Here is a 13,218-nt window from a genome sequence, read left to right as displayed (position 1 = left end):
ACCTAGGTCTCTCTTACGCTCATTTTTTCCTAAAGTCACCGGATCAAAATTTTGAGATAGCCATTTTGTTCAGCATAGTCGAAAAATTCAATAACTGTTTCTTTGAGGACAACTTAATCCCCCACAGTCTCCGGGGGAACGGGTGCGAGTTATGAACTTAGCCGATTGTTTACCCATAGTATTGATTGTTAGGAAGTATAATGGCGTTTTCAGAGGAGATTTTTTCTATTGGGGGGGAGGGGAGGGGTCGGTGGGAGGGGTTTTGTGAGAGGATCTTTCCATAGAGGAAGGGGGGAGAGAATTTCCATGAAGGGGGCACTGGATTTTCCAGCGTTATTTAAAAAAACAACGAGAAATTAAATAAAAAAGCAATTTTTGTTAACTTAAAGTAAGGAGCAACATTAAAACTTAAAATGAGCAGATATTATTACAAGTATGAGGGGGTTTGTCCCTTCCTTAATACCTCGCTCTTTACGCTAAAGTATTTTTAGTAATTTCAAAGAACTATTTATTCACATTAAACGGCCTTTGTGATTCAGGGGTAATTCTTAAAGAATTGGAACAAAATTCAAACTATAGTGTAAAGAGTGGGGCATTGATGAGGGGGCGAACCCTCTCATATACGTAATAAAAATATACGAATATAGAAGTTCATTACAAAAGTTAATTTGTAAGTTACGTATGCTTATTACTAATAAAAAAAATGTTCGTAAATAAAATTAAAAGTCTTAGTGGCCTTTTTGAGCAACCAAAAAAATTGGAGGGCAACTAGGCCCCCTCTTCTGCCCTTTTTTCTCAAAAGTGTCCAATTAAAACTCTAAGAAAGCCATTTAACCAAAAAATTAAAATTAATATTCAAATGTCGCTTTAATTATTCATACTGTGAGCCAAAATAAAAATCTGCATTATATAAAAACGAACAGAAATTAAATAAAAAACGAGTTTTTCAACTGAAAATAAGGAGCAACATTAAAAGATAAAGCGAATAGAAATTGTTACATATACAAGGGGGTTCGCCCCCTCAATACCTCGCTCTTTACTTTGAAGTATTTTTAGTAACTTCTAAAGAGCTATTTATTCTCATTAAACGGCATTTGTGATTTAGGGGTCATTCTTAAAAAATTGGAACACAATTCGAACTTTTGTGTAAAGAGCGAGGTATTGACGAAGGGTCACTGAGTCTCGGGATATATGCTGAATTGGTAAAAGTTTAGTTTTCGCTTATAGGAATAGCTAAAGAAAGAGGATGGGATCAATATTTTCATATTCCACATTTTTTAATTTTCTATCTATAATATTATCAACAAGTTTAATTGGGCAACAATGATAGAATAAAATATTTTTAACATGATTTAATTCAGAGGCTACATGATTTTGTAAATAGATATTTAGAACTCGGTCGATTGAAGAGATAACCATGCCTATTTTGAAACAAGGAGGGTGGTTCGACGAGAATGGTGGCTCCTATAAATCTATGTTAAAATATATTTATATTAGGAGGATCAAATAATGTTTTTCCTCATTATAAACGAAGATTGTCTGACCTTAGTAATAAGGATTAAATTGAAAAGTTACAGTGAAAAAAACAAGCTTTTTCCACTGAAAGTAACGAGCAACATTAAAACTTAACATTAAGAGAAATTTATACTTATATGAGGGGGTTCTCCCCCTCATTGACACCTCGCTCTTTGCGCTAAAATTAGAATTTTGTTGCAATTCTACAAGAATCCTCTCTGAATCACAAAGGCCGTTTAATTAGAATAAATAGTTCTTTTGAAAATACTAAAAGAAACTATAATGTAAGAAAAAAAAAATATTTTTGAGCACTGAAGACGGCTTGGCAGAGTAACTGTCATTACCTTCACTTTTTTGATAATTTTTTAAATAATATTTTTCTTACTTTTTTTACCTTTTGTCAAACGTCATATTATTTACATTATATTTTATACTAGCTGTTGGGGTGGCGCTTCGCGCCACCCCAACAGCTAGTTGGTGGGGGCGCTTCGCCCCCACCAACTTTTATAACTTTTATAACTTTATTATAACTTTTATGGGGCGCTTCGCCCCCACCAATATTTATAAAACGCAATGTCTGTGGGAAGCTCGAAAACCGAAAATTTGCAGTTGCAGCTTCTATAAATGATGTTTTTTCTTAGTTTTTCAGGTGTTTTGTTCTTTTTTTAGTTTTTTTTTGCGAGCCCCAGCAACACGTTGCAACACCTCTGCTTTACCTACTTTCTCTTTGAGCTGCAAGCCTGGTTTCGTTTTGCTCTGGTGATTTCTTGACACGCCTTCGTTGACGTAAATTGGACATTCCTAACCTGGCCCTTTTTCTTTTAGCCGCAAGCCTGGTTTTGCATTGCTCTGATGTTTCCTCCTGGTGTGCCCTTTTTGGTGCCATTGTAGGATTAGTGATACTTTCTGTTTGAACCGCAAGCATTAATATTGAATCAAGTCCAATTTTTAACAACAAAGTCCAATTTCCAACAGCTTCAAACTTTTGGTGTTCTTTTTTAAGGTTTTTAAATTGCTTTACTGCATTGTCAAAATATATTCAAATATTTTTGTAATAACCAGTATTTTATTCTTTAAGCAATCTATATATATAAAAATAAGTTGTCTGTCTGTCTGTGGATCAGGTGACGTCATGTTTCTGTGTTGACATGTTTCTGTCATGAAATTAGTTGTCGTCATTTTTGCTTTGACGGTGACGTCATTAATGGTATTTAAGACATGCGTTCACGGAAAAATGTTTAATTGTAAAATGACTGAAGAACCTACAATGGCAACAGCCGAGGAAGCTGCTCAAAGAGTCTATGCCAAAAAACTTGCTGCTGATAGAGAAAGTAAGAAAAGAAAGCGTGGATATAACCGGGAATATAAATGACGACCGGGACACAGGGACACAACTACAACGGGGACGCCGGGGGCACAGGCGGGATATATAATTGACGACTGAGACACAGGGATTGTTTAAATAGAAATTACAGACCGGGACACCGGGACACAAATGACGACCGGGACACTGGGACACAAGGAATATAAATGACGACCGGGACACTCAAAGAGAAATTACAAACTGGGACACCAGGACACAAATGACGACCGGGACACAGGGAATATAAATGCTATTTATATGCAAGCACAATAGGACAGCGAAGAATGTTGTATATTCGTATGTTTTACGTAGTTAAAAATATATATTTATATCTATCTCTATTCACAGGTGGGACACAGGGACACAGCTACAATGGCGCGTAACTAATATGGCGCGTAACGACTTACGCGCGCGGGGGGGCTAGTTTAATATAATTTAATAAGAGCCTCAATTTTCGCTTTTTCAAGTGACGTCAAGTAGTAAAATGAAATCTTCCTTATATTGCAATGACGCCATGCAGTAACAAAAAATTTCCTTATAACAAATTTTATGATGTCATTCATATTATTTTTTTTAGTTTTTCTTTGTTGTTTTTTTAGTTTTTGTGACGTTTTTTTCATTTTTTTTGGTGTTTTATTTTCTCTAGTTTTTTTTTTAATCTATGTTGTTTGTAACAAACAAACAAACGAAACTTTTTTTTAGTTTTTCTGGTGTTTTTTTTATTTTTTTTTTGTTTTTAATTTTTTTAATTTTTTTTCTATTTCTGTGTTGTTGTTTTATTAGTTTTTTTTGTTTATATATATATATATATATATATATATATATATATATATATATATATATATATATATATATATATATATATATATATATATATATATATATATATATATATATCTATATATATAAAAATAAGTTGTCTGTCTGTGGATGTGTCAGGTGACGTCACCTGAAAAAACTGGATCAGGTGACGTCAAAACTGAAAAAACTAAAAAAAGGCAAAAACTACAAAAAAAACTAAAAACTAATAAAAAAAATAAAAAAGCTAAAAAACTAAAAAAACTAAAAAAAGGCAAAAACTACAAAAAAAACTAAAAACTAATAAAAAAGCTAAGAAACTAAAAAAACTAAAAAAAGGCAAAAACTACAAAAAAAACTAAAAACTAATAAAAAAAAATAAAAAAGCTAAAAAACTAAAAAAAAGTAAAAAACTAAAAAAACTAAAAACTAAAAAAAAACTAAAAAAAAGGAAAAAACTGAAAAATAAGCTAAAATAAAGGTAAAAACCAATAAAAAACTAAAAAAAAAACTGAAAAAACTAAAAAAAGGCAAAAACTACAAAAAAACTAAAAACTAATAAAAAAAGTAAAAAAGCTAAAAAACTAAAAAAACTAAAAAAAACTAAAAAAAGGTAAAAAACTAAAAAAAAAAAAAATAAAAAAAAACTAAAAAAAGGAAAAAACTGAAAAATAAGCTAAAATAAAGGTAAAAACCAATAAAAAACTAAAAAGAAAAAAAGGAAAAAACTAAAAAAAATTTTCATCTAAAAAACTAAAAAAAACTAAAAAAGGTAAAAACTAAAAGAACTAAAAAAGAAAAAAATAAATGACGACACTCAAAGAGAAAGCGACCAGGACAAAAGGAATGTTCGATTAGCAATCAACAAAGCACCGGGACACAGGGAGTATAAATGACGACCAGGACATAAGTAAAAAAAAAACTAACAAAACTAAAAAGAAAGTAAAAACTACAAAAAAACTAAAAAGAAAAAAACTAAAAATGGCAAAAACTACAAAAAAAACTAAAAACTAATAAAAAAGCTAAAAAACTAAAAAAACTAAAAAAAGGCAAAAACTACAAAAAAACTAAAAACTAATAAAAAAAATAAAAAAGCTAAAAAACTAAAAAAACTAAAAAAACTAAAAAAAGGTAAAAAACTAAAAAAACTAAAAACTAAAAAAAACTAAAAAAAAGGAAAAACTGAAAAATAAGCTAAAATAAAGGTAAAAACCAATAAAAAACTAAAAAAAAAATTGAAAAAACTAAAAAAAGGCAAAAACTACAAAAAAAAACTAAAAACTAATAAAAAAAGTAAAAAAGCTAAAAAACTAAAAAAAATAAAAAAACTAAAAAAAGGTAAAAAACTAAAAAAAATAAAAAATAAAAAAACTAAAAAAAAGGAAAAAAACTGAAAAATAAGCTAAAATAAAGGTAAAAACCAATAAAAAACTAAAAAGAAAAAAAGGAAAAAACTAAAAAAAATTTTCATCTAAAAAACTAAAAAAAACTAAAAAAGGTAAAAACTAAAAGAACTAAAAAAGAAAAAAATAAATGACGAGACAAAAGGAATGTTCGATTAGCAATCAACAAAGCACCGGGACACAGGGAGTAAAAATGACGACCAGGACATAAGTAAAAAAAAAAACTAACAAAACTAAAAAGAAGGTAAAAACTACAAAAAAACTAAAAAGAAAAAAAAACTAAAAACTAATAAAAAAACTAAAAAATCTAAAAATCTAAATAAACTAAAAAAGAAAAAAAAAAGGAAAAAAATAAAGGAGAAAAACAAAACTAAAAAACGAATGTATATACAGACCGGGACACCGGGATACAAATGACGACCGGGACACAGGGAATATAAATGACGACCGGGACACAGGGACACAACTACAACGGGGACACCGGGGGAAAGAAAAAAAGGAAAAAACTAAAAAAAATTTTCATCTAAAAAACTAAAAAAAACTAAAAAAGGTAAAAACTAAAAGAACTAAAAAAGAAAAAAATAAATGACGAGACAAAAGGAATGTTCGATTAGCAATCAACAAAGCACCGGGACACAGGGAGTATAAATGACGACCAGGACATAAGTAAAAAAAAAAACTAACAAAACTAAAAAGAAGGTAAAAACTACAAAAAAACTAAAAAGAAAAAAAAACTAAAAACTAATAAAAAAACTAAAAAATCTAAAAATCTAAATAAACTAAAAAAGAAAAAAAAAGGAAAAAAATAAAGGAGAAAAACAAAACTAAAAAACGAATGTATATACAGACCGGGACACCGGGATACAAATGACGACCGGGACACAGGGAATATAAATGACGACCGGGACACAGGGACACAACTACAACGGGGACACCGGGGGAAACAGGGGGATATAAATGACGACCGGGACACCGGGACAGGGAATGGTCGATTAGCAATCACCATCAACAAAGCTCAAGGGCAATCATTAGAATCATGAGGTATAGATCTGAATACAGATTGTTTTCCCATGGACCATTATATGTTGCATGTTCAAGAGTCGGTAAACCTGACAATCTATTTATATGCAAAGACAATGGGACAGCAAAGAATGTTGTATATTCGCAAGTTTTACGTAGTTAAAACCATATATATATATATATATATATATATATATATATATATATATATATATATATATATATATATATATATATATATATATATATATATATATATATATATATATATATATCTATCTATATTCACAGGTGGGACATAGGGACACAACTACAATGGCGCGTAACTATTATGGCGCGTAACGACTTACGCGCGCGGGGGGGCTTGGGGGGGGCGCGAAGCGCCCCCACCAACTAGGTGTTGGGGTGGCGCGAAGCGCCACCCCAACAGCTAGTATATATATAAAAATAAGTTGTCTGTCCGTTATGCCAGATTATATCTTATCTATATATAAAAATTAAACTAAACTGAAAAGCAAACTGAAACAAAAAATATAGAAACTGGGAATTGCATAAATATTTCTATATATTTTGACAATAGATTAAAGTAATTCGAAAACCTTGTAAAAGATATTTATAATATTGAGGTTTATTATAAATTGTTGAGTGTTAGCATGCTTGGCACGTAAAATTTTTTCTAACAGTCAATGTTAGAATGAACACTGACAAATTGAAAAACATTGAAAAAGATAGAATGTTACCAAATCCTACAACAGAAGAAACAGCCGAGGAAGCTGCTCAAAGAGCTAATGCCAAAAGGCTTGCGGCTAAAGAACGCAAAACCGCGCAATTAGATGAAGATCAACCTGGACAGCGAGAGTCAAAATGTATCAAAACTGAAAATGATAGCGATGATGATTGGGTTTGGGATTTTGACTTGGATAAGGTTATCAATGCCTACCAGATTTTAGTTAAAAAAAACAAAGGCTTGGCGATATGTATTTACGCCTGAAAAATAAAGAAGAAAAAGAAAACTGAAATTAAAAATGTAAAAACTGGGAATTGCATAAGTATTTCAAAATATTTTGACAAAAGATTAAAGTAATTCGAAAACCTTAAAACAGATACTTAAAGTCTGAGGTTTATTATAAATTGTTGAGCTTTAGCATGCTTGGCACGTGAAGATTTTTCCAACTGTCAATGTTAGAATAAACATTGAAAGACAGAATTTGCGATTGCTATATGTCACTTGGTTAATACCAAGTGCCATAAAAAGGTAAAGGTTATGAGGATTGAGCATTATTCCGTCATGAAGTTGTTTGTCGACCGACGTCATTTTTGTTGACTGACGAAATTACAGACCAGGACACGGGGACACAAAGGACGACCGGGAAACAGGGAATATAAATGACGAACGGGACACTCAAAGAGAAATTACAGACTGGGACACCGGGACACAAATAACGACCGGGACACAGGGAATATAAATAACGACCGGGACACAGGGACACAACTACAACGGGGACGCCTGGGGGCACAGGGGGGATATATAAATGACGACCGGGACACAGGGAATGTTCGATTAGCCATCACCATCAACAAAGCTCAAGGGCAATCGTTAGAAAAATGCGGTATAGATCTGAATAGGGATTGTTCCCATGGACAATTATTATGTTGCATGTTCAAGAGTTGGTAAACCTGACAATTTATTTATATGGACAGACAATGGGACAGCAAAGAATGTTGTATATTCGCAAGTTTTACGTAGTTAAAAAATATATATATATATATATATATCTATATTCACAGGTGGGACACAGGGTCACAACTACGATGGTGCGTAACTAATATGGCGCGAAAAAAGCTAAAAAAAGCTAAAAAAAAAGCTAAAAGGCATGTTTGTTTGTTTGTGGGTTTGCATATGACGTCATTATAAGTATATAAGGCTTTGTATATGACGTCATTATAAGATGACACTACAGACCGGGACACCGGGACACAAATGACAACCGGGACACAAGGAATATACAACTACAGTGGGGACGCCGGGGGGCACAAGGGGGTATATAAATGACGACGGGGACACATCTATCTATATTCACAGGTGGGACACAGGGACACAACTACAATGGCGCGTAACGATATATATATATATATATATATATATATATATATATATATATATATATATATATATATATATATATATATATATATATATATATATATATATATATATATATATATATATATATATATATATATATATATATATATGTATAAATAAATATATATATATATATATATATATTTAAATATATATATATATATATATATATATATATATATATATATATATATATATATATATATATATATATATATATATATATATATATATATATATATACTAGCTGTTGTACTATATAGTATATATATATATACTATATATAGCATATATATACTAGCAACACCTAGTTGGTGGGGCGCTTCGTGCCCCCCCAAGCCCCCCCCCGCGCGCGTAAGTCGTTACGCAACATATTAGTTACGCGCCATTGTAGTTGTGTCCCTGTGTCCCACCTGTGAATATAGATAGATTTATATATGTGTTTCAAACTACGTAAAAATTGCGAATATACAACATTCTTGGCTTTCCCATTGTCTGTGCATATACAAAGCCGTATGTACTAATAATGACGTCACATGCAAACGCTCTTTTTACAAACAAACAAACATGCATACACACAACTCGTTTTTATATAGATAGATAGATAGATAGATACAATATAAATTAACTGCGTAAAACTTGCGAATATACAACGTTCTTCGCTGTCCAATTGTCGCTGCATATAAATAGATTGTCAGGTTTACCGACCCTCGAACATGCAACGTACAATTGTCCATGGGAAAAACAATCAGTATTAAGATCTATACCACATTTTTCTAATGATTGACCTTGAGCTTTGTTAATGGTGATTGCAAATGCTAATCGAATTGGGAATTGCAATCTTTTAAATTGAAAAGGCAGATCCGTTGGAATCATGGGAATGCGAGGAATAAGAACAGCCTCACCCTCAAAAGGCCCTGTCAAGATTGTGGCCTCTATTAGGTTTTCCATTGTTTTTTTTACGGCAAGTCGCGTGCCATTGCAAAGCTTTGGTTGGTTGATATTTCTTAAAAGTATTATTTGTACGTCTATTTTTAGTTGTAGCACGTGTGGTGGAAACCCTGAGGGATCTATGGAATTTAAAAATTCAGATGGATAATTAACCGCTTCATTTGGTTCCAAAATACAAATTAACTGCGTAAAACTTGCGAATATACAACATTCTTCGCTGTCCAATTGTCGCTGCATATAAATAGATTGTCAGGTTTACCGACCCTCGAACATGCAACGTACAATTGTCCATGGGAAAAACAATCCGTATTCAGATGTTTGCCTGAACAGGATTGTTCAGGCAAACAATCCTGAAGAGGTTTGCTTGCCATACGTACGCACAAATCTTCTATAACAACTAAAGTGTAGTTATAAATTTCTGATGTAAAATCAAAAGTCATATCTGACGTCTCTAACTGTTTTCGATGGAGTATATCTTCGGACATTTTTGACTTATATTTTTCCCATAACTCTGTAGGAGCTGATGGAGAGCAAGTTGTTAAAATGATGCCAAACAATGCACGAATTTGACTTGGGGTTGACGTTTCGCACGCGTCATTGATGCAGTTATCGCAGTGTTGGTCATTCTCCAATAAATTCAGAGCTTGGCATGCACTACGGTAAGTGTCATGTATAGTACCATTTACAGTCCTCAAATACTCAAAGGATGTCGGACCGGGTACATTCACCAAAAGCAGGCGTAGAAAGAAGCATTCATGTTGATTGGGGTGAACGGTGTAGAGTCTTCCTATCGTGGTATCTTTGAAGATGGTAGGTTGGCCGTCGACTTACTTACCCTGTTTTCGACGTTCAAATACTTTATTTTTAGTATTCCACGTGTAATACGAAGGCACTTCAGTATACAGCAGTTTTTTTGCAAAAGAATCATTTTTGCAAAGCGAAAAAAAAGCTGTTAATGTTATATCTGGTGGATTCAGGACTCTTTGTTGCACGTTGGTTTCCGTGAAATAAACACGTTGACCATTCTGTAAATGTACCGCTAAGTGAACAACAGCTGGACTACGTTCATGTATCGGAAATGAAAGAATTCGCCAAACAGCTTCATTACTGCTTATGTATCTTCCAGCCTGATATTGTACGATTTCATCGAAATCTTTGATTTCGGGCTGCAAGCCAAAAACTGCCATGTCACTGCCTTTGTTGACGTATTTACATATGTATTTGATTGCCTTTACGGAGTTACAGTATTCAACGTTTATGTGTGCATTAAATGTTTTTGATAATAATGGGGAATATGGAACAACCCACTGGTTATCTACTTCGATGGTGGTACCGTTACGCTTCTTTATTATTGCTGTTTTACCGCCATCTTCAGTAGATCTTCTTCTATATTGTGGGTAACCATCATTGCCAGTAATTGTGTTTGATACTAAAAGTCGAGGATATTGCTTTGTGCACCTTCCTTTGGCCATGCATGGTGAATTTTCGTTCAGTGCACCGCAAGGTCCATGTATCATATTTTTTACAATAATATCATGTAACCCCTTATGGACATTTTTATCAGGTATTTCAGCGGAAATCACATCATCAATTTCGTTCGAAGTAATTTTTTTTATGTAGCCAGATTAGTATATGTGCGTGTGGCAAACCTTTTTTTGGCCATTCCACTGAGTACATCCAGCATCGCACTGACCCAAACACTTCAAGTTTTACAATGTAGTTTATCAGTGATTTCAACTTTTGCCGGAAGACACGGGCCGTAATGTCATGCCTATGAACCGCCGATTGTCCTTGAAGTAAAAGCTGCAGTATCTCGTCCCAAGATTGATTACATGTAAATGTAATAAATAAATCTGGACGACCATAGAGACGAACATACGCAATAGCATCTTCAGCATATTCATGCATATGACGGGGACTGCCAGCATATGACGAAGGTAAAATTGTTAATCTTCCAACGTTTGTGGTATTACCGTCATTTATAACTGCATCTCGCAAATGAATGTATTGTTCAGAGCGGAGCTTGGTCTGATTCAGGCGGATATATAGCAAACGTTCTGATTCAATTTTAGCATACATATCAACGACGAATTGGTGAAACAATTCACGGCATTTTAAAATATAATTTTCTTCATCCTGCCGAATCATTAGTCTATAGGAATAATAATGCATTGCACTGCATTTCTTATTCATTTCTTTGTTAGTGGCTGGATTAATCAATTTAATATTAAAGTGATAGCCGTTAGCTCCATCCCAAAAAAATGATAGGATATTGTAGGGGATGTAGCATCGATGAGTTTCAGCAATTCTTAACAACTGAGCGTTTCGCTTATGAAGAATAATATCTCGAGGTAAAAACTGATCACCGACCATAACGATTGCCACTTCGTCGATAGTTGGAGCATTGTATCTACGCACATGTTGGCCAGGAGGCGTTTTGTCAGCTGAAATAACAATTTTATGCGTATCAGTAGGCATCAAATCGATGGCTGTTTTGAACAGACGCACTAAATTATTATTTTCGTGGAAAAGATGTTGCAATTGGGAAACGATTGTCCTTTAAACGTTGGGAGAAATTTCGCAACGTGCATTCAATTCAGAATTTCTATCACTGATGAAGTACAATTGTAAAAATTTATGATTCTCGCCTGAGAATGGTAGAAGGGACCCTGCTCTATGATAAATTTGCCCTTTTACTTTGAAAGTAGACATAAATTGATCTGGATTTTCGATTTGGGCTCCAAACGACGTCATTTGGAAACATGAGTTGTATTTTCTGATTTTTGACAAAAATCGCTTAGATTCTGACGTAGTTCCAGTAAGGAAAGTCTTCAATGGCTCTGGTGGTGCATGTGACGTCATTATTAGTACATACGGCTTTGTATATGCACAGACAATGGGAAAGCCAAGAATGTTGTATATTCGCAATTTTTACGTAGTTTGAAACACATATATAAATCTATCTATATTCACAGGTGGGACACAGGGATTGTTCAGGCAAACAATCCTGAAGAGGTTTGCTTGCCATACGTACGCACAAATCTTCTATAACAACTAAAGTGTAGTTATAAATTTCTGATGTAAAATCAAAAGTCATATCTGACGTCTCTAACTGTTTTCGATGGAGTATATCTTCGGACATTTTTGACTTATATTTTTCCCATAACTCTGTAGGAGCTGATGGAGAGCAAGTTGTTAAAATGATGCCAAACAATGCACGAATTTGACTTGGGGTTGACGTTTCGCACGCGTCATTGATGCAGTTATCCCAGTGTTGGTCATTCTCCAATAAATTCAGAGCTTGGCATGCACTACGGTAAGTGTCATGTATAGTACCATTTACAGTCCTCAAATACTCAAAGGATGTCGGACCGGGTACATTCACCAAAAGCAGGCGTAGAAAGAAGCATTCATGTTGATTGGGTGTGAACGGTGTAGAGTCTTCCTATCGTGGTATCTTTGAAGATGGTAGGTTGGCCGTCGACTTACTTACCCTGTTTTCGACGTTCAAATACTTTATTTTTAGTATTCCACGTGTAATACGAAGGCACTTCAGTATACAGCAGTTTTTTTGCAAAAGAATCATTTTTGCAAAGCGAAAAAAAAGCTGTTAATGTTATATCTGGTGGATTCAGGACTCTTTGTTGCACGTTGGTTTCCGTGAAATAAACACGTTGATCATTCTGTAAATGTACCGCTAAGTGAACAACAGCTGGACTACGTTCATGTATCGGAAATGAAAGAATTCGCCAAACAGCTTCATTACTGCTTATGTATCTTCCAGCCTGATATTGAACGATTTCATCGAAATCTTTGATTTCGGGCTGCAAGTCAAAAACTGCCATGTCACTGCCTTTGTTTGACGTATTTACATATGTATTTGATTGCCTTTACGGAGTTACAGTATTCAACGTTTATGTGTGCATTAAATGTTTTTGATAATAATGAGGAATATGGAACAACCCACTGGTTATCTACTTCGATGGTGGTACCGTTACGCTTCTTTATTATTGCTGTTTTTA

The sequence above is a fragment of the Artemia franciscana genome, chromosome 14 (assembly GCF_032884065.1).
Source record: "Artemia franciscana chromosome 14, ASM3288406v1, whole genome shotgun sequence".
Classification (NCBI taxonomy): Eukaryota; Metazoa; Arthropoda; class Branchiopoda; order Anostraca; family Artemiidae; genus Artemia; species Artemia franciscana.
This window is presented reverse-complemented; position numbering follows the sequence as displayed.